The sequence below is a fragment of the Taudactylus pleione genome, unplaced genomic scaffold (assembly GCF_031769625.1).
Source record: "Taudactylus pleione unplaced genomic scaffold, aTauple2 ptg000017l, whole genome shotgun sequence".
Taxonomy (NCBI): domain Eukaryota; kingdom Metazoa; phylum Chordata; class Amphibia; order Anura; family Myobatrachidae; genus Taudactylus; species Taudactylus pleione.
In genome coordinates this window covers 107,159-131,078 of record NW_028284419.1, presented here as the reverse complement: position 1 = coordinate 131,078, position 23,920 = coordinate 107,159, and the positions used below count along the sequence as shown (strand labels likewise).

The window sequence follows — 23,920 nt, the reverse complement described above, 5'->3', positions numbered from 1 at the left end:
GTCATGGACTCACAGTGACTCCATTGCATGTTTGCCGACATTCTGGCTGCCCCTTCCTGGAGAGAGCAGACAGATCAGCATAGCAGGGGGCGTGGTCGTCATAGAGGTCATGGCCTGACAGCTTACCCAGCATTTGGGGGCAGAGCGGGGGCATGGCCACGCGATCGTGTAATCCCGAAATTACCGGCATTGTGAAGCAGGAGGCGCAATTCAATGTGAATTGCGTTATCGGCCACCCTGCTGCAGAGGTTTCTCTTGTAAACGCGGGGGTGGCCGGAGGGGTCCCCGGCTGACGGGAGGCTTGCCTGCCTTTCTGGGGGGCTGAGAGCGGCACCTGATTTTTGGGAGGCTCTCCGCCGAATAGGGAGGGTAGGCAAGTATGCTCCATGGCCATCCAGCTGAAGTCCTCTACATCACCACGGTGCTGTGCTCCAGCTATGCTGCTGGAAGTTTCGCCCCTGCTTCAAACATACAAGAGAGGTAACAACCAATCAGCTCCTAATTGTCATTTGTCAAACACAGGGGTATATGTGCTAAACTAAGCCTTGAAGAAAGATAAACTGGATGGACACAAACACAATAGTACCAACTAATAAGCTCCTAACTGCCATGTCACAGGCTGTGTTTACAAAATGACAGGAGCTGATTTGTTGATACTTTATCTCTATCCACTTTATCTCTCTCCAAGGCTTAGTGTGATACCCCTAAAGTGTTTATGACCCAAGATCATATATGTACACAGTAAATAAATGATATAAGATGCATTGCCCTTTAAGGTCAAGTTAATTAATGTATTTACATAGTAAGGAAGTTGGAAAGCTGCCAATATATAAATAGTTAAATAATACCTCATATATATACACTGAATTAAAATATAACAAATGCATGTTATTTTAATGTTCTGCTAGTGGATGTATGAAAAATGATAAACGGGAGCTACTCGTTTTATCTATGTGTTAATCCCCCCTCCCCGGGGAACAGTGGAGCAGGCCCAGTGGCGTAACTTCATCCCAGGTGCCCGGAGGCAAGATAAATGTTGGTGCCCCCCCCAAACTAAAATGTACCACCCCCCAGCACCTATGCCAGCCCCAGCTGCCGCCGCCCCCCTTATGCAGTTCCTTTTATATAATGCCCCCAGTAGTGGTCCGCCTATGTAGTGCTCCCCAGTAATGGTCCCCCTATGCAGTAGTGAGCCCCCGGTAGTTGCCCCCAGTAGTGAGCCCCGGTAGTTGCCCCCAGTAGTGAGGCCCCTGTAGTTGCCCCCAGTAGTTGCCCCAGCAGTGAGGCCCCTGTAGTTACCCCCAGTAGTGAGCACCCTGTAGTTGTCCCCAGTAGTGAGGCCCCCTGTAGTTGCCCCCAGTAGTGAGGCCCCTGTAGTTGCCCCCAGTAGTGAGGCCCCTGTAGTTGCCCCATTAGTAAGCACCCTGTAGTTGCCTCCAGTAGTGAGCCCCTGTAGTTGCCCCCAGTAGTGAGTCCCCTGTAGTTACCCCCAGTAGTGAGGCCTCTGTAGTTACCCCCAGTAGTGAGGCCCCAGTAGTTGCCCCAGTAGTAGGCCCCTGTAGTTGCCCCCAGTAGTAGGACCCTGTAGTTGCCCCCAGTAGTAGGACCCTGTAGTTGCCCCCAGTAGTGATGGCCCCCACTGTGCGCGCACACACCAAAAAAATAAACACTTACCTTTATCCCCGCTCCAGTGCTGCTGCCGTCCATCCCTGGTGACTGCTCCTCGGCACTATGGGAGTGACGTCATTACGTCACTCCCATAGTGCACTGCGGGACCCGGAAGACGGAGCTCACTCCTGAGCTCCGTCCCTGGCGTCCGCTCCTCGGCACTATGGGAGTGACGTTATGACATCACTCCCATAGTACACTGCTACCGCCAGGAGGATAGGAGCCGGGCGCCCACTGGTAACACACTCAGCGGGCGCCCGGCAAATGGAAGGTGCAGGGGTGCGACCGCGCCCCTTGCACCCTCCGTAGTTACACCAATGGAAGTGGAGCGCCGATCAGCGGCGCTCCTTCTCCATTTAGCTCCCGTGGACAATGGAGCCAGGTGCCCCCTTCAGGGCTGACGCCCGGCGGCAAATGACTCCATTGTCTCCGGGAGTTCCGCCACTGAGCGGGCCCCTGTACAGGAAAAGTTCAACTAAGGGGCACGTGGACAGCTACAGGACATTCCAGCCGCTACAGAACTATATAAGTGGCCTGTAAATAGAGCGGCGTGTGCGGTCAGCGGGAAAGAGCCCCGCACGCGACTACTAGTATATAAGAGACACCCGCATGGACTGCCGGGTAGTCAGTGCCTGAGGTAAGCCAGTGTGAGAAGCAAACGCTGCGCTTACCGGAGAGGAGGGGGCCGTGTGGTGTGAGCTGAACTCACCAGACAAGCTGTGGAGTCTCCCTGCAGTCGGCAGGGGAGAGACGGAGCTGCAGACAACTGCAGGAGCCAGGAGAGTCCAGCCGGAGGAGGTCGCGGCAGTCGGGCGCCGCCTCTAAGCCTGCCTGCACAGTGAGTGACAGCCATGGAGCTGAGTGGCTGCTGCGGGGTCAGTGATAGAAGGATGCGGCCTCAGTAGTGGAACCGCCCAGCTTCCTCCCCCATTTACAGTGACTGACAGCCAGGGGCTGGAAAGGAGGAGGGAGAGCTATCCCTGTTGTGGAGTGAAGCAAACGGAACAGGTCTGTGAGATATTTACATATTGGCACTTCTACACTATCTGAACTGCTTAGTATATGCACCATAGTGAAGTGCCAGCTAAACTTTAGTTAGACCTTGCCCTGTTCTCTCAGGAGAGAGTTAGATTCAAAAGATACTTATTTCTTGTGACACTTAAGCAGGCTATACTCTAAACCTTGCAGTATCAGCTATTATAACCTGAACTATAGACTCCCACTCAGTGGAAGGCAGTGCTCCCTGCAGTGACAGCTCTTTTACCTCAGAATAACCTAAGTACAGTGGAAGGCAGTGCTCCCTGCAGTGACAGCCCTTTTACCTCAGAATAACCTAAGTACAGTGGAAGGCAGTGCTCTCTGCAGTGACAGCCCTTTTACCTCAGAATAACCTAAGTACAGTGGAAGGCAGTGCTCCCTGCAGTGACAGCCCTTTTACCTCAGAATAACCTAAGTACAGTGGAAGGCAGTGCTCCCTGCAGTGACAGCCCTTTTACTTCAGAATAGCCTAAGTACAGTGGAAGGCAGTGCTTCCTGCAGTAACAGCTCTTTTACCTCAGAATAACCTAAGTACAGTGGAAGGCAGTGCTCCCTGCAGTGACAGCCCTTTTACTTCAGAATAACCTAAGTACAGCGGAAGGCAGTGCTCTCTGCAGTGACAGCCCTTTTACCTCAGAATAACCTAAGTACAGCGGAAGGTAGTGCTCCCTGCAGTGACAGCCCTTTTACCTCAGAATAACCTAAGTACAGTGGAAGGCAGTGCTCCCTGCAGTAACAGCTCTTTTACCTCAGAATAACCTAAGTACAGTGGAAGGCAGTGCTCCCTGCAGTGACAGCCCTTTTACGCAGAATAACCTAAGTACAGTGGAAGGCAGTGCTCCCTGCAGTGACAGACCTTTTACTTCAGAATAACCTAAGTACAGTGGAAGGTAGTGGTCCCTGCAGTGACAGCCCTTTTACCTCAGAATAACCTAAGTACAGTGGAAGGCAGTGCTCCCTGCAGTAACAGCTCTTTTACCTCAGAATAACCTAAGTACAGTGGAAGGCAGTGCTCCCTGCAGTGACAGCCCTTTTACCTCAGAATAACCTAAGTACAGCGGAAGGCAGTGCTCCCTGCAGTGACAGCCCTTTTACCTCAGAATAACCTAAGTACAGCGGAAGGCAGTGCTTCCTGCAGTGACAGCCCTTTTACCTCAGAATAACCTAAGTACAGCGGAAGGCAGTGCTCCCTGCAGTGATAGGTTATTCTGAGGTAAAAGGGCTGTCACTGCAGGAAGCACTGCCTTCCGCTGTACTTAGGTTATTCTGAGGTAAAAGGGCTAAGTACAGCGGAAGGCAGTGCTTCCTGCAGTGACAGCCCTTTTACCTCAGAATAACCTAAGTACAGTGGAAGGCAGTGCTCTCTGCAGTGACAGCCCTTTTACCTCAGAATAACCTAAGTACAGCGGAAGGCAGTGCTTCCTGCAGTGACAGCCCTTTTACCTCAGAATAACCTAAGTACAGTGGAAGGCAGTGCTCCCTGCAGTAACAGCTCTTTTACCTCAGAATAACCTAAGTACAGTGGAAGGCAGTGCTCCCTGCAGTGACAGCCCTTTTACCTCAGAATAACCTAAGTGCTGTCGAAGCTGGATAATTGGCTGAGACAAGACCAGCTTAAAATTAGATCGTAAAGACGCCATCTTGCGACTGGCCGCAAGACGCCATTTTAGAAAATGAGATCGCAAGACGCCATTTTTCGAATGGCCGCCCAAGCGCCATTTTAGGTAAACTCACACTTAAGTACATATGGCAATATTAGTATTAGCATCATGCGATTTCATCTTTCACCATTTCTCATACACACATAAATACGCACAATTGCGCTGTTAACTAGTCGCATATTAGCGAATGCATAAGATCCTGTATGAATACGCTGTTTGTTAGCTTCATGCGCACGCATCTGCCCCAAGTTAACTAGCATCTTTATATCAAACCCCAAATACTTACACAGTACATATTCACATAAAAGGTCTCATAAGCTTTTAAGTATAAGATTCAAGTTTGTTCATTTATTATAATTGCTGTGAAATAAAGGTTATTTGGTAGCTAAGGTTTAATACATGATAAGTAAGTCATGTTTGATATTATACTGATCTGCACTCTTTCAACAGCATTCTGGTATCATCAGTGTGAAGATCGCAACATGCATTCTCAACTTATGGACCGCAGAGACTTAAAGCACCGAAATGTACATTATATGACCAACTGTTAGGATGTGCATGAGGCAGGAAACCAGAGACAACCAGTTGTTAGAGGCTGGACTGTGTCTATTTGAATCAACCTGTTAAATGCTCTGCAACAGATGCATCCTCCTGGGAAACAATGGCATCAGCGACAAGCCCCTCTATTGTGTTGTCTGTTTCGTTAGAGTATAAACGTGTGTGTTGTGACCCAAGTCTGAGTCTTCTTGCTGAATGCTGATAGACGGGGGTTTCTTGCTGATGCCTACATCTGGTCCAGAGCGCTGCGTATGTATAACTGTACTTGGGTCTGTATAATTCTTTGCGCTAAATTGTACTTAGATCATAGCGTGTAACTGACTGTACTTTTACTTGAAATATCACTTTGTGCTTTGGAACCACAGCTTCAAGGTCTGGAGTCTTTATTTACTATATGACTGCGTACGCAAAATAGCGTCATCCTTAGAGGTTTATAGGCAGGATATTAGAAGGTATAGGCAGGATATTAGAAGGTATAGGCAGGAGTGTATAGAGGTTCTAATTCAATATCCTTAGTACAGTGGAAGGCAGTGCTCCCTGCAGTGACAGCCCTTTTACCTCAGAATAAACTAAGGCCCTCATTCAGAGCCGTACGCTCTGAGCAGAGCGCACGCTCTGCATGAGGGCCGGGCTCCATTTTCATGGAGCGTCCTCCTGGACGCTCGTATAGCTGTGGGTCACCACCCACAGGCTATACGAGCGTGCATTTTGATGGCCGCGATGGTCGTGACCATCGCGACCATCGAAATTGCGAGCCGGAGCCTGCGGTTGAGGTTTTCAACCGCAAGCTCCGGAGTGATTTTGGCTCTATCAGAGCCAAAATCACTCCCACTGACATCACTAGTGATGTCAGTGGGCCGGCTTCTGACGGGAGGCGTTCCCGTGGGAACGCCCCCGTCAGGGAGGCACGCCCCCGGCACGCCCACCAAAGGGGGCGTGCTGTCAATCAACATTGACAGCACGCCCCCTTTGATCGGACACAACGAGCGAAGGAAAGTCCTTCGCTCGTCGTGTCTGGCGCATGCGCACGACGGAGCTCCCTCCGTCGTGCGCATGCTCAGTGCAGACCATCGACCCACTTGCGAGCGGACAGCCGCTCGCGAGTGGGTCTGAATCAGGCCCTAAGTTCAGTAGAATTGCCAATTTTTAGCTAAACAGCTCCCTCTTCTAAAAAGGGCATACCGTTTGCAGTACTAATTTGGCAGCTGAGAGGAATTGTGAAGGGCGGAGTGAGTAAAAAGAACCACCATATCATCCACCAGGATACAGAGAGAGTAGTCAGGAGTGATTGCTGCAATTACTCTTCAGTGACTTTCATCAATTGACCCCCAGCTGTTTCTGAAAGGGAAAGTGTTATACTACAAATACGGTAGCCAGACAGCTATCTAATTGTTCTTACCTAAAAAGCTGTGCAGGACTTTGTATTGCACCAGGACTACTTAATCCCTGTCTTTAACGAACTATTCACCAACTCGGGCAACGTTGATCTAACACTAGGGACCAATTATCTCTTGCATGCAGAGAGGGGACTAGAGACTAGTGTATTACCTTATTCGGGTGCAGCTGAAAATAGTTGGTAATGTTGCTAGGGTTAAACCATTGCACAGGAATGTGATATTGTATGCCCATCTGTGTTTAATCCATTGCTCCCATAGGTGGGTCGAGTATCCTGCATTCCTGATTAATAAAATAACTCGGACCAGAGTGTATTTCATTCTCAAAAAAAGTGTCCATTATATTGTTTTTAAAATGTATTAATGTATTTTATTGTATCTTACTGTTGCTATCAACTGTTCCATTGTATTCAATTGCCTTGTTTGAAGATTTGAGAATAAATTTACTTTGATACTTAAAAGTAAGTCAATATCTTGAGAATCAGAGCTTTACTGCAATCGAACAGAACTGCCAAACAAATTGGTAAGCAAATTGACTGAAATAAACCTCATCACACTACGCAACTTCAGTCCTAACCTCTTAAGTGTATATTACATTAGTACAATAGGGTAGATGTATTATAGTGGCACGGATCGTGCCACTGTAACTCTTCCTGCTTTGACACTTTACCGAGACTAAGCTGGAAGCGGTACCAACGAGATGTGTTATCATCTTGTCTGCTGGAGTGGGGGATTGAAAACTCAGTCGATCCCTGCCAAACCTTACAGTGCATCAGCCTAGTGCTGATGGCACTATCTCACCTCCCGGCCGGCTCCATTGGGCATGTGCAAGACTTCACAAGCATCGCAAAATCTCCCGTGCACAGCCCAGAGCCCAGCAGCCGCCGCAATCAGAGACAGTGCTGTGCATGCAGCAACAACAGCTGCAGCTGTCAAATTCGATTGCTACAGCTGTCGGAACAGTGACACTGACCGTTCATACAATAACTTACACATTGGCGCACTATCTTGTAGATAGGAGCTCCGAAAATGACAGCAGCATATAGGGCCCTGGTCATTTTAAACATATCTCCACATTAATACATGGGGGAGAAGCTGTATCTGTGCACTTATACCACTAAGGCCTGTATTCAATTTCAGGCGAAAACCCATTATCGGCAATAATTTATTGCCGATGATGTAATTTTCGCCTATTGTAATTATCTCCATATTCAATTACAAAGACTTTTCGCCGGTGCGAAAGTCTTTGTAAAAAAAACGCGGAAAAGTTTTTTCCAGCCTTTAGCTGGTGAAAAAAAGTGCAGAATTTTGGTTTAGGGGTGCACGCTTTAAAGAAATAGCATGCACCCCTGGGAATGTCCCCTAAAAATGATCTGTGTCAAAAATGGCAAAAAACAAAAAATCGGGACACCTAAAAAATTAAGTTTAATTTTGGGGTGAAAAAAAAAAGGGGGACAAACTTCTAAAGTACTGGAATTAATTCCAGAGGGGTTCCCAAGTATGCGGCAGGTGTTTTCTTAATTGCAGGTAGTAGTGGCAGGTGCATTTTTAAAGATTTCTTAAAAATAGTGTTAGGGACTTAAAAATATGCCTGCACCCATTTTCATGTACCTGAAATGTGATGGCCATAGTTATTTTCCCCTCCAAAAAATTCTAAATGCTCTTCTTCATCACCTCCTTCAAGCCGCATTTATGCACCTGCCGCGGCTATTTAAAAAACCCGACTTCTTTCAGCAGGCAAAAACGGGGTTACCCATTGTGATCCCCCATGTCAGGACATCTTTAGGGGGGCCAAGGATGTTTTCCCGAAAATTCCCATGTTTTTTTGCCGCTTCCTGTTTCGCCAGGTCCTGTTTTCTCATCCTTTGAAATTGAATACTGGGATAAGCAGGCACGCACGCGATACTTTTCCGCCTGGAAAACAGGCAAAGGAGGCGAAAAGTCCAGCAGGCGAAAAGTCTTGGCTTTTCACCACAAATTGAATACAGGCCTAAACCCTATAACACCAAATAATACAACTCCCCCTATAGTCTGTAAAATGGCAATTTGTTACTGATTAGTTGATACTTTTTCTCTCTCCAAGGCTTAGTTATTCTACCCCACAATCTGAAATAATAACATTATGCTGAGATTCTCGATTGACATGGGGGAAAATATATCATTATACCCAATACATTTTCTTCTGTATTTAGCAAATACTCACTTCTCTTTATAAAATGCAATGACAGCTGTTAGTGTATTTGGATGCTATAAGCCGGGATACCTATTTCTAGTAGATGGAAAAGCCGGGGACTGTTTTAAATATATTGGAATGTTTTATGTATAGAGCCACTTGTTGTATTTTGTTTATTTCAATAATGATAATAGATTACAGGACATAAATTTATCCTGTATCCCAGATATGTATGCACAGCGGGTAAAATAAGTATTGAACACATCAACATTTTTCTCAGTAAATATATTTGTAATGGGGCTATTGTAATGAAATTTTCACCAAATATCAGCAACAACCCATGCAATCCACATATTCAAAGAAATCAAACCATAGATGTCCAAAAATTAAGTTATGTGTAATAATGTGAAATGATACAGGAAAAGTATTGAACACATGCAGAAAGAGAGGTGCATAAAGGCATGGAAAGCCAAGACACCAGTTGAAATCTATCAGTAATTAGAATGCAATCCTGCCCCTTGTCAGTGCAAATTAATATAAACTGGTTCAGAACCAACTGATGGCCTATAAAAGGATGTCTCATTAGCAAGGTTCCATACAAAAAACATCTCATGATGGGTAGAAGCAAAGAGATCTTTCTAGACCTTTGCAACCTTATTGTTGCAAAACATACTAATGGTATTGGTTACAGAAGGATTTCTAAATTTCTTAATGTTCCTGTGAGCACTGTTGGGGCCATAAACCGGAAGTGGAAAGATCTTAATTTCATCATAAACCGGCCACGACCAGGTGGTCCTGACAAGATTTCTGACAGAGGAGTGAAAAGAATTATCAGAAGAGTTGTCCAAGAGCCTAGGACCACTTGTGGAGAGCTACAGAAAGACCTGACATTAGCAGGTACAATTGTTTCAAATAAAACAATAAGTAATGCCCTCAACTGGCATGGCCTGTATGCACGCTCACCACGCAAGACTCCATTGCTGAAGAAAAAGCATGTTGAAGCTTGGAAAGTTTGCTACACAACATTTGGACAAGCCTGTAAAATACTGGGAGAATATAGTCTAGTCAGATGAGACCAAAATCGAACTTTTTGGATGCCATAATACACACCATGTTTGGAGGAGAAATGGCCCTGTACATCATCCCAAAAACACCAACAGTGAACTTTGGAGGTGGTAACATCATGGTGTGGGGCTGTTTCTCAGCACATGGTACTGGCATACTTCATATAATTGACGGAAGGATGAATGGAAAAATGTACCGAGATAAAAATCTACTGCCATCTACCAGGATGCTGAAGATGAAACGAGGGTAGACATTTCAGACAATGATCCCAAACACACAGCCAAGGAAACTCTCAACTGGTGTCAGAGAAAAAAAATAAAGCTGCTAGAATGGCCCAGCCTATCACCTGACTTGAATCCAATTGAAAATCTATGGAAAGAACTAATGATCAGTGGGCCTTATTCAGAGCCGGACGCTATGACAGAGCGCTCGCTCTGAATCAGGGCCGGCCCTCTGGTTTTTCAGAACGGCCTCATGGCCGCTTGCATAGCTGTAGGTGACCGCCCACAGCTATAGCGAGCGGCCATGATGATGGTTGCGATGGTCAAGACCATCGCGACCATCGGGCTTGCGATGAGACCCTTGTGGTAGGGTCTCGTTGCCGCAAGCCCAAGAGTGCTTTCGGCTCTAACAGAGCCGAAAGCACTCCCACTGACATCACTTGTGATGTCAGTGGGGCCGGTCCCAGATGGTAGGTGTTCCCATGGGAACGCCTCAGTCTGGGCAGCCATGCCCCCGGTCTACCCACCAAAGGGGGCGTGCTGTCACTCAACATCGACAGCACGCCCCCTTTGGTACGAGACCTGGAGCGACGGTTTGCCCATCTCTATCCGGGTATTGCGCATGCACACTGGGCCACCATCGACCCGCTTGCGAGCGCATAGATTTCAGTAAGCGTGTTCAATACTTTTTCCCTGTGTCATTTCACTTTATAACATATAATTTATGGACATCTATGGTTTGATTTCTTTGCATGTGTGGATTGCATGGATTGTTGCTGACATTTGGTGAACGTTTCATTACAACAGCCCAGTGGTTCACAAACTTTTTTGAATCACGGCCCCCTAGAGTATCAGCATTGTTTTCACGGGACCCCTAAGCCAAATGTTTGTTATTGCAAAATTCAGAAAAGAAATCTGGTAAAATAGTAAAGTGAAGTAAACTGTGCTTACCAGTCATCCTTAGGTTCAGTTATGTGGTAGAGGAGTGGGCAGGTTTGCACTTCTGTTTGTTCACATATTTACATTACATTGACCATAAATAATTTGATTTGGTGCTGGACCACCAACTTGAGGCACCCCAGGGTGCCACGGCTCTCTCTCTCTCTCCTCCCCTCCCCCTCCATAGGAGGCTAGAGTGAAAGAGTGAAGCCTGTGCAGTTTGCAGCAGCAAGGGAAATTTGGGACTCTGGGTTTTCACAGTTGCACAGGCCCAGCTGCAGCTCAACACTGAGAGACAGGAAGGGTTTAAAACTCTCATACACCCAGTGCATTGGGCGCTGACGCCGGCTAGTGGCCAGTTTAGTAGGCCAAAGTTTTGTAAGTGCCAGGCATGATGAGATTAGCTGTGCTAGAAGAGCATGGCAGATTGTGGCTGCAGGCCATTGCATCAGCCTGACCATTAAGCACTGGGAGTGCTTGGACGTTTACCTTCATTTGTTTATTTATGTTATGTGCTTGTTTGTCCAGGCCTAAGCCTATGTATGCTAAAGTGCAGTGTCTACGGTCATTAACGACACTGCCTTGCAGAGTACCTGCCTGTTGTGATCCCTTATTTCTACACCCCGTGTTACATTTGGTGGCCCATACGGGGAACTGCACTGCTGTGTCGCAGCACAAATGCCAGATGCCTCCAGAGTGGCAAAGGAATTGATAAGGCAAAATGTTTGGTATACATGAGTACGGTTGGTGAACCTGAAGAAACGCAGTTATATTAAGGACACTGTGTAACTTGTGTGTGTACTGAGAGAAAAAAAAAAGTTACTTTCCTTTTTTTTCTACTGAGGTGCTTAAGATATGTCAAATGCTATTAGTACATTCTTCATGCGTTGATTGCATGCTGTGTAATTAAAGTTCACCTGCTGTTTGAACAGAGCCAGGCTCACATATTGAGTTCTATTTAACCACTGCATTGCTGGGAAAAAGAGAAAAAAAATCCTAGTGATACTTTTTCTGTGTTAAACTTAGATAACTGTTGCATTGCTGAAAGAAAGAGATATATTTATTTTTGCAAAATAATGGCTTCTTATTTAAAAGCACTTGTGTATAGACCTCTATCAGATAAAATCGAGGAAGTTTTTCACACTATAGATATTTGAGAGGGTGGAACAGCGTTCAAAGTGGCCAGCAGATACTTGGGCTGATAGGGGGCAAGTCTATCTCACTGGTAAGGATCAGAAAGCCTATGCGGATCTGTCCCCTACTGATGAAAAAAGTACGATAGTACGAAAAAAGAATATAAAATTAATTTTATACTGACATGTGCATCTACACACATTATGTATTTAATTACATGTCCATGTGGTTTGGCGTATGTGGGCAAGTCTATCCGCACAGCGAGAGAAAGGATGGCTCTCCACAGATCAGCCATAAGAGCTGCACTCAAAAGAAATCAATCGGACCAACCAGTGGCAAGACACTTTTCGGAGAAAGGACATAAATTAAGTGATCTCAAGCACCAGTTGATTGACTATGTCCCAAAAAACTTGAGAGGGGGGGATCGTGACTGAAAGTTGCTACAAAAGGAGGTACAGTGGATTTTTAATTTAAATACCATTAGTCCAGGAGGACTGAATGAGAAGATGCAATGGAGTGTTTTTAAATAATTGATACCTGTACAATTAGCGTTTTTTGCATAGGCACTTTTCTCTATAACTTTTTTCACATTTTTAACATTTGGTCTTAGCATATTTTTTTTCATTCTTTTTATTTTTCACACAGTATCCACATTATTGGTATCTTCCTATACCTATCATGACACACTTAATTTAGATTAGTTTTTGTATTTCACATACAGTACATCCAGTCATACACTCTTATTCATGTGCACATTATAGTCACAACCCTACACATATATTTTTTTAACACACATTTTTTACACACACAAATACTTGTTTTTTGACAACTTGTTCTAAAAAAATGTTATTGAAAATAATTTATGCCATTGATCATCTTCTATTGTGATCCTATACATCTCCGGTGCTTTTTCCGTGTCTTCTCCTGATCGCAGTTTTATAGATTTTATCTATTTCCTAAATTGGATCTAATGCTTTTCTTGGGTTGCCACTGTCCTGTCTATAGGTTCATTATGAGGCGTTATGTTGACTCTGTTCATGTGCAGTATGTGATATGTAGTACACATTCATCTTATCAGGTGGAGGTTCTTGTATGAAACACTCTTTTTTTCCTTCAAGGCTGCCGTCTAGCGTCTGGCGTTTCCATGGACACAGAGCTCAGATGGCGCCTTGACGTCACTAATCGGGGACACAGTGGTGAGCGGTATCACCAGCACACAGGGTGCGTTCCACAGATGGCGGGTTAATTTTCTCTATTTAAGGTTAGTAAATTCATTGTTTGTTTACCTTGACAAAGGGACACCATGGTCCCGAAATGTTGGTGTCACATTATGAACATGTTTGTTTAAACATGTTTAAATACACGATTTTTAAGTTTTTCAATCCAGTCTCTGAGTGCTGCCGCTTGTATGTATAGCTAGAGTATATATATATATATATATATATATATATATATACACACACAGTTAGGTGCATAAATATTGGGACATTGACAGAATTTTCATATTTTGGCCTCTATTCACCACCACAATGGCTTTGAAATGAAACAAACAATATGTGATTTAACTGCAGACTTTCAGATTTAATTTGAGGGTAATTACATCCAAATCAGGTGAATGGTGTAGGAATTACAATGGCTTCTATATGTGCCTCCCACTTTTTAAGGGGCCAAAAGTAATGGGACAAACTAAACAATCCTAAATCTAAACTTTCACTTTTTAATACTTTGTTGCAAATCCTTTGCAGGCAATTTCAGCCTGAAGTCTGGAACGCATAGACATCACAAGACGCTGGGTTTCATCCCTGGTGATGCTCTGCCAGGCCTCTACTGCAAATGTCTTCAGTTCCTGCTTGTTCTTGGGGCATTTTCCCTTCAGTTTTGTCTTCATCAAGTGAAATGCATGCTCAATCGGATTCAGGTCAGGGGATTGACTTGGCCATTGCATAACATTCCACTTTTTAGCCTTAAAAACTCTTTGGTTGCTTTTGCAGTATGCTTCGGGTCATTGTCCATCTGCACTGTGAAGCGCCGTCCAATGAGTTCTGAAGCATTTGACTGAATATGAGCATATAATATTGCCCAAAACACTTCAGAATTCATTCTGCTGCTTTGTCAGCAGTCACATCATCAATAAATACAAGGGAACAAGTTCCATTGGCAGCCATACATGCCCACGCCATGACACTACCACCACCATGCTTCAATGATGAGGTGGTATGTTTTGGATCATGAGCAGTTCCTTTCCTTCTCCATACTCTTCTCTTCCCATCACTCTGGTACAAGTTGATCTTTGTCTCATCTGTCCATAGGATGTTGTTCCAGAACTGTAATGGCTTTTTTAGATGTTGTTTGGCAAACTCTAATCTGGTCTTCCTGTTTTTGTGGCTCACCAATGGTTTGCATCTTGTGGTGAACCCTCTATATTCACTCTTGTGAAGTCTTCTCTTGATTGTTGACTTTGACACATATACACCTACCTCCTGGAGAGTGTTCTTGATTTGGCCAACTGTTGTGAAGGGGTTTTTCTTCACTAGGGAAATAATTCTTTTGTCTTCCACCACAGTTGTTTTCCGTGGTCTTCCGGGTCTTTTGGTGTTGCTGAGCTCTCCGATGGGTTCTTTCTTTTTAAGAATGTTCCAAACAGTTGATTTGGCCACACCTAATGTCTTTGCTATCTCTCTGATGTGTTTATTTTGATTTACCAGCCTAATGTTGGCTTACTTCACTGATAGTGACAGCTCTTTGGATCTCATATTGAGAGTCGACAGCAACTGATTCCAAATGCAAATGTCTCACCTAGAATCAACTCCAGACCTTTTACCTGCTTAATTGATAATGAAATAACGAGGGAATAGCCCACACATGTCCATGAAATAGCTTTTGAGTTGATAGTCCCATTACTTTTGGCCCCTTAAAAAGTGGGAGACACATATTGAAACCGTTGTAATTCCTACACCGTTCACCCGATTTGGATGTAATTACCCTCAAATTAAATCTGAAAGTCTGCAGTTAAAGCACATCTTGTTTGTTTCATTTCAAAACCATTGTGGTGGTGAATAGAGGCCAAATTCTGTCAATGTCCCAATATTTATGGACCTGACTGTATATATATATATATATATATATATAGCGACAAAAGCACTTGTAAGATTATACACGGTAGACATATTTGTACCAGGTTTCTGACTTGTATGTATTAAAAACCCCAGGAAAATGTCTGTTATTGCAAAACAGAGTTCGTAATGTTTGGGCTTTAGTAAAAGCTGTATAAGGAGTTCCTGGGGTTATGGATGGAGAGTGAGGCCAGGCTACATCCATTAGGCCCATTTTGGGTCTTCAGGTCTTCAACCTGAGAACAGGCTACTTATCACTTGCACCTGTAAGAGGCTGATAAAAGTGTGTTAGGGGTTTTACTCAGTGTCTCACTATCTGGTGAAAGACAGGAGGCCTGTTAAGAGACATTGTGATTTATGTTTGTATGGGTCATAAGCCTAGTTCACGCATGCGCATTAGCACTGCCGAATCAGACTCTGCAGTGAAGGGGATAGCAGAGACAGTTGATTTTCGGATCAGCTGTTTCCACACACTGGCTCACTCATGTCTTCTCTTTGTCTCCCCCCTCCCTTTATACTGTAAGATTCATGAGCAAGGCCTTCCCCATACCTGTTCTCCTAACCTAATTCTCTTGCACACCACGTACACTCCATGCCTCCTCTTTGGGCTCTTTGGACTCCACGCCTCCATTATTTTTGTTTCTTCAGATGACCTAGACCCGTTATCTGTGCCCACGCTAATAGGTACAGGTTTCAGCTTACAATAAATATTTGCATTGCGCCCCTTGCATCAGTGGCTGTGTTGAGATTTGTAGTGCTATTTGTTACTTGTCTACTGTATTGTACTGTTTTGCGCTGTACTGTCTTATAGTTTTGCCCTCTGTACGGTGCTGCAGACCACTTGTGGCACCCTTTAAATAAAGTTTATTATTAATAATAATAATAATTATAATAGCTTTGGATGTATTGCGCTACTAAGCTATCAATGGAGTTTGTACGGGCCAAGCTACTGCAGTTTTAAAAATACTTTTCTGTTGAGACCAATGCTGAGAAATCCATTCTTCTATCAAAGGGCGTAATACCCAAAAAGCCAGCCCAAGAACAGGTGCTTCAGATGTCGCAAGATGGGATATAAGACAAGTGAGCCAACTGGTACTTCATCATTCAAGCATGAGAAAGACATTAATCTAACCAAGAGTTACCGCAAGGATTACTGGTATAAAGACTCAAGAGTCATGAGGCTTTTCAGCTGTAATTACAGTTCGTTCAAGTTACAAAAGTCCTATAAATTTCAAGGGAATAGGAGATACAAGCCTAAATGCCATGAAAGTTAGGACAATTACTCTGCGCTTGAGGATCAAGGGCGAAACAGTTGTCACATACATAGAAGATGTACTATTTGTGCCAGATCTAGGAACCAGTCGGATTGCCATCAGTGTACTGGAGAAGAAACAATACATGGTCCAATTCACAGAGGGACAGTGTGTTGTGTAAAATAAAAGAGGAACTTTAAATTGCAACAGCAACCCAGTGCCAACAACTGTACATCCTAGTCACTGAGGGGTGTTGTGCAATGGTGGCTTCAGATTTCAAACAGTCTATGAAGCTATGACATAGGAGACTGGGTCACCTTTGGTGACAATGTACAGAAACCTCTAGATGGCATGGTGACAGGGATGTCAGTGAACAACCTGGATAGATCAGAATGTGAAAGTAGCATGAAGGGTAAGCAAACACATTGCTCTTTACCACAGTCAGTGGCTAGAGCAAAGGCACCATTATAACTAGTACACACTGACATGTGTGGACCAATAGTAGTGGAGTCAGTGAACGGTAACTGCTACTTCATGATGTTCATAGATGATGCTACAGGATGATGCATGTAGACTGTACTTTCTGAAAGCTAAAGTGATGTAACCAGTAAAATCGCAGAATACAGGAATCTAGCAGAAACTCAGACAGGCCTATAAATAAAAGTGTTGAGGTCTCACAACAGTGAAGAATATGAGAACAGAGATCTAGCTATCTTTTTGAAGAGGAATGGCATTTAACACCAACTAACTTGCCTACACACCTGAGCAACATGGCAAACAGAACAATAGTTGAAAGAGCACAGACTAAGCTAAGTAATGCAGGTCTGGATAAGATATTCTGGGCAGAATGAGCCCTAACTGCAGTATATCTCAAGACTCGAGCACCTACAGTGGCAGTTAAATCTAAAACACCATTGGAGGTGTGGCCCAGTAAAAAGTCAAGTGTCAATCATTTCCGTGTCTTTGGGTGTAAAACATATGCCCATATCCCTAAAGAAAGAGACACAAGTTGAATTTGAAGTCCATCTCATGTATCATGCTTGGATATTGTCAAGAAAACAAGGATACAGATTGTGGGACATTGACAGTCAAACGCTTATAAAGTCAAGAGACAGATTGTTTCATGAAACAGCTTCAACCAAAGACAAGCTAGATACTATAATACAACAAAAACTTGTGATGCCAGACATGCCAACAACTGGAAGTGTGCCAGAAATTGAAACAAAAAATGACCAATCACAGAGCAGGAGCTCTCTGAGGAGCAACAAAGGTAAAACTCCTAGAAGATACAGTGAAGAATTTGCTATCTTTGTCTGCTGCTAATCTCAATCTATACAATAACCAAAGTCAAGCAGCAACTGGGACAAATGGAAATCACCAATTGATTCAGAGCTTTCAGCTTTAAACAACAATGACACATGGACTATTGTGGACAGTCTGAAGAACTGCATAACAGTAAAAAAAATAAGTTGATTTTCTGCAAAAAGCTAAACAAAGTCTTGCTCACTACAAAGTCCCACTTTTTGCCAAGGGTTTCACCTAGAAATTAAGCTTTGACCAAGGGGACGTCACACATGCAGACAGTCATGTTAGCCAATATGCAGTCATTCCTGGAAGGGAGCATATGACTGCTGTAAAACTTATTCATATACCCCTTTCAGATAGAAATTTCCCTCAAACTCGGCTTCACCGGGTCATTTTGTTGGTCCCAGTTGCCGTGTGCCGGGTCATTTGCTGGTTGCTGAGTCATTTTGCCATTCCCAGCCTGACCCCTCTTTCAGACAGAGAAGCAAATTACCACAATCTAAGTCCCGGGAATTTTGACCCGGGTTTACCCTTTCACACAGATAAAGGACCCATGTTATTCAGCGAATTACTGGGTAGAAATCCTTGACCCGGTAATTTGCTTTACTGTGGGAAAGGAGTAGAAGATATCTTAAGGGTACAAGCTCCTTAAAAGTTAATTTTCAAAAGATTGAAATTTGGAGATGCAGGCCTTCTGTGATGCCGATTGGGGATCAGATGAGGACAATAGGCATTCCTACAATGGATACCTGTTTGCATTGTCAAGCACACTTGTCAGCTGGTCTAGCAGGAAACAGCCTATTGTTGCCTTCTCTATCACTGAAGCTGAGTACATGGCAGTCACAGAAGCAGCCAAAGAAGCGTTGTGGCTGAAGGAGACTTTGTATGAACTGGGTATTCGTAGGCCAAATGACATTGTCAGCATTGCATGTGACAACAAATGTGCAAATGACTTATCTTCCAGCACCAAACACTTTGTATGGTTGGTCTAAGCAAATTGCCATAAGACACCATTTCATAAGAGAGCTGGTAGATAGCATTTTAGTAAGAGTGAACTATGTGACTAGTGAGGAAAACCTTGCTGATAAGTGAACAAAGGGTCTAACATCACGTGCTAAATGCATTACAGGTTGAGTTTCCCATATCCAAATATTCCGAAATACGGAATATTCCGAAATACGGAATTTTTTTGGCATGACTGAGATATTGAAACCTTTGATTTTTGATGGTTCAATGTACACAAACTTTGTCTAAGGCACAAATTATTAAAAATATTGTATAAAATTACCGTCAGGCTGTGTGTATAGGGTGCATATGAAACATAACTGAATTTTATGTATGTACACAAACTTTGTTTGAGCCACAAAATTATTGAAAATATTGTATAAAATTACCTGCAGGCTGTGTGTATAAGGGGTATATAACACATAAATGCATTCTGTGCTAAGAATAGGGTCCCATTCCCAATATATTAGATTATGATATGCAAATATTCCAAAATAAGGAATATTCCGTTATCCAAAATACCCCTGGTCCCAAGCATTTTGGATATGGGAGACTCAACCTGTACTATGAAAATGTGGACTGGAATATTGATGTGTCATGTTATGTTTATTTGTGTATCCTCCAGTGTTTTTTAGTTACAAGAAAGCATTTGAAATTAGAATGTCTCATATTGTCATGTAACCAGAGACAGCCTTGAGCGAGGAGGGTGATGAGGATCGCTCTGTGCTCACTCCATGGGCTCGATTCAATAGACAGCGATGTAAATAGCACCGGGAGATAGCTCCCGGAGCTATTCAATTGTGCGCGGTGTTTAGTTGGAGAATGTCCGTTCTCATGACTAAACACCCTGTTTAAGGCGCGAGAACGGGCATTCCCCGACCTAATTTCCCGCTAAGGGCAAAAAACAGCGCCGGGACTTTTGTCGGTTTTCTGCTCGCATCCCCGGAGTGGTGTGAGAAGAAATCGTTAGTGGGAGTTAGCAGCGAGGTGTTTTGAATAGCTCCGGGAGCTGATACCCGGAGCTATTCACATCGTGCAGAATAGAATCGAGCCCCATGTTGTTACTGTTGCTGCCGGCAGGGTCCCCATATGTGACCTCCTACCTAATGCGCATGTGCTGCTTTACTGCGCATCTTCCTCCCTGTCCTCCATAGGACATGCCCCTGATTGTTTCTTGAGAGAGACTGTGGCTTCACACAAAACAGTGCCTGTACGTACCACTGTGTCACCACCGCTGGGTGCTACGTACATTCCCATGCCACCAGTAAGTGTATGTGCAGGCGTGTGCTCCATGTACTGCACACCACCTGTGTTAACCTGCTCCTAGCTGGACATGTTATACTATATGACACCACTAAGTGGCTCGGGGAACAAAACATCAAAATGTTGGGTCCATGGCCAGGAAACTCCCCAGACCTTAATCCCATTGAGAACTTGTGGTCAATCCTAAAGAGGCACGTGGACAAACAAAAACCCACAAATTCTGACAAACTCCAAGCATTGATTAGGTAAGAAGGGTCAACACTGCAAATATTGACTCTTTGCATAAACTTAATGTAATTGTTAATAAAAGTCTTTGAAACTTATGAAAAGCTTCTAATTTTACTTCAGTATACCATAGTAACATCTGACAAAAAGGTCTAAAAACACTGAAGTAGCAAACATTGTGAAAACCAATACATGTGTCATTCTCAAAACTTTTGGCCATGGCTGTATATATAACAGCTACATAATGGGGGTAAGGTGCAATCAGGGAGACTGCTGGACCCTTCAGGGAGTCAGGGAGATTGCTGCTATATCAGGGAGTCTCCCTGACAATGAGGGAGAGTTGGCAAGTATGCTATATTGTAATCTGGCCAACTGATCATTACCTCACATATTTGGAAAAAATCATTAGAATGGTCCTTGGCCACAATCAATTTATCATGGTATATGTATTAAAAAATATGGACTATGGATATATGCTACCAGGAGTGCTCGGTCTTTCTTACGGGTTGGGTATGAGATCCCAGTAGTTGGGATTCTGACGGTTGGAATACCGACAGCGGCATCCTGACAATCAAAATCCCAACAGGATTAGGTAAGTATCCTAACCCTGACGGGATTCCGTCACCAGTATTCTGACAGCTGACATCCCAACTGCCAACTACATCCCTTTCTTACTAAGTACTGGCAACAGGCTGAATGTGAACATACAATTTACTTGAGGCTGTTATGTCATTTGAGAACTAATAATATACACGTGCTGCAATATTAGAGCCAATATTGACCAACTGGTGCAATTTTGTTACATGCATAGGCTGAAATCAACTGTGATCCCCAATAATATTCTTGACACTGAAAGGATTATTATTATCAGGCATGGTGAGATAATGATCGCTGTTACCCTGAGTTTCACCAGTGTAAGAGTTCTGCAATATCTCTGCTCTTGATCGGTTTGGGACTATTATCTCTTCTTGGTATGTTTTGTATATTTACATCATGCTGCTTACATTCCTTATCACCGCAACATACACAAGGCATTCATCACCTGCACTGTGTATACTACAAGCTATATCTTACTTGTGCTAATACAAGGCCTTTGTGTACAATGTAATTCAGACTTAAAATAGTTTGATGCCATTATCTCCATTTAATTTGAACCTTTAAGTTAGGGGTGGGCAATAAGCGGAACTCCAGCTGTTGTAGAACTACACATCACAGCATGCCCTTCTACAGTTTTGTTATTTGGCCATGCTAAAACTGTTGCAAGGTATGTTGTGATTTGTAGTTCAGCAGCAGCTGGAGGGCCGCTTATTGCCCACCCCTGCTTTAAGTCATCTGCACATTTACGTATTTTCATGTTGCAACTTACCCAGATTTGCATAATGACTGTATCCTGCTCAGTGTGATGCCTCAGGATCCATGTGAATAGTGATCAATGTGCTGCTCAATAGATCACAAGACTTGAGACTTTTTCAGCAAAGCATCATCATGACAGGCTCTGGTGGTGCATCCAGTGTAATATAACAGATTGTCTACATTTTCATTTATATGCCCTTTATAGAAAAACAGAATCAACAGAAGTCTCTGCTGCAGTCGTGTGCTCAGTCCTTGGATGAAGGAATGTCACCCGTCATGGGAATGTGACACGTGACCAGCTGAAAATAACCATCACGGCACTAGGCCTGATACTGTGACAGGTGGGATGTCACATCTATACAGTACAGTGACCTCATACATCCCAATATCTTCAGATACAGTGGTTTATAAGTGATCATTTTCTATTTACATTATTGAGGTATAGGAAATGCCGCAGGTAATATCATTTTCAAGATGATGGTTATTATTATTATCTAAGCCAATCCAATTTAACCAGAAACAAGATACTCGAATTTGAGAGAACCACCAGTCTGGAGGCTTCACCTCAGTTTCTGTGCACATTCAGATGATGGGGCACTTTCTTTAGTTGCTCAAAAATTCCTGTGTGACCAATGTCAGGGCATGTGTCAGAGAAATAAAGATGTAATATACCAAACATGCATATGAAGAACACTACTTATATGTTAGAGATTCTATACCCCAAACTCAAATGCACTTAGAATATGTAGAACCACTAGGCTTCTTTTCTAGGACTTAGCTGAGCAGGGGTTGGTTGTGTATATTGGTCTCAAGGATATTCCCTTTGCTGCATATCAGTCTCTGGGGTGCGCTCTGTATTTTATATATGTCTCAGTGTATTGTTTATTGGTTTCTGTGATGCTGTCTGTATTGTATATCAGCAACATTAATGCCCCCCCAGTGTTGGATATAATTCTTTGGAATGCTGTCTGTATTGTATGTCGGTTTCCTGGATGTTCCCTGTATTGTATGTCAGTAACTATAATGAACCCTGTGTTGTAGATATCAGTGTCTGGGATGCTCTCTCTATTGCACATTAGTTCCTGGATTGCTCCTTATTGCTTTTTGGACCGAGGTTTAAAAAGTAGGCAAGTATCCATTAAAGTAGATAAGAAGAGTACATGATATGGAAACTTCTATTTACATTATGTCCTGAATGTTACAAAATAAATAATATGAAAAGCAAATTGTATTTTAGGATTAGTGGATAAAAGAAGGAAGAGAGAGAGATATGAAAAAGAAAACTGACAAATCTGTGTAGTTTTCATATAAGGACATAATTAACAATCATCTTGTCCTAATCAAGTTCTAAAATGTGATTAATCTAATCTCATCGCATAAAAAAAAACTCGACAGATTTTACTTTATTTTTTATTCAACATAAAATAAGCCAGCATGAAGAGGCTGTGTGTGAGACAGAACAGATTCATTAGCCATAGCACCATATTTAGCAGCAATAACTTCAACTCATACAGAAAATGATTATATTATCAGTCCTTACAACGGGTTGGGTACCGGTGCGTTTAGAATCCCGACTGGTTACCTGTAGGTAAGTACTCTAATCTACCCCTAAACCTAACCCTAATACTTTCCATCGGGATGTCAGTGGTCAGGATTCTGACTGCTGTAGGGATTCCGGCACTGGCATCCTGACCGTCAGGATGCTAACTACATCCCCTTACAATACTACCACAACATCTCAATGAGATGATGTCTGGACTTTTACTTGGCCATTCCAAAACCCTGACTATTTTGCAGCCATTCACTTTTGAATTTACTGTACTTAGGATCATTTCTCTGTTGCATGACACAATCCAGCAAGCCTTAGTTGTCAGGCAGAGGGTGCTACATTTTCCTGTTGAATACTGTAATATAAGAAGGAGTTTATGGCGAACTCAATGACAGTTGGTGAGGTGCACAGGTCATGTGGCTGCAAAGCAACCCATCCACCACCATGTGTGACAGTTGGGATGAGGTTCTTGTGGTGATATATTCTGCATGTTTCTCACCAAACACAGTTTTGTGCAATAAGACCAAACAATCCTACTTCTTTTCCTGCTCAAAAGACATTGTTCCAGTATCCTTGTGTTTCATGCAGATGCAACTTTGCTAATCTAAGCAGTACTGATTTCCAATTGGATTTTTTTGGGAGGAGATTTCCATGCCAGAGAAAATAGTATAACATGACTCTTTAGAGATTTTCTTCTTTTTTTTTTTAATATAGGTTTGATGAATACTATGATGTAATAATATAGGTTGTCAGGAGTTTGCATAATCATTATACTGCTTTTTCATCCCCTACACAATCTAACAGACACTTAAATACAAGTAGTGCACTAGAATTATCAACATCTTAATAATTATTAAATCAGAAAAAAGATATGGACTACACTTGCTAAAACACCTTGTGTTGGGAGCAAAGCAAAAAAAAAAAAAAAGCACGTAAATTTGCTCCTTGGCAGGGATGGATAGAGGCTTCTCTGGGGGCCCCTACCTGGGTTGGACAGTGCTGG

General features: G+C 43.3%; 1 protein-coding gene across 3 annotated transcripts in view; it reads right to left on the bottom strand.

The window, feature by feature from the left end:
- The window catches only part of LRRC39 (leucine rich repeat containing 39), a 46,137-nt gene extending 24,512 nt beyond the window's left edge, over positions 1-21,625 (bottom strand). For all 3 annotated transcript variants that reach the window (XM_088481977.1, XM_088481978.1, XM_088481976.1), the window contains exon 1: positions 21,382-21,625. The gene's annotated coding sequence lies outside the window, so the exon portion shown is untranslated. The remainder of the gene's footprint in view (positions 1-21,381) is intronic.
- Positions 21,626-23,920: the final 2,295 nt, after the last annotated feature.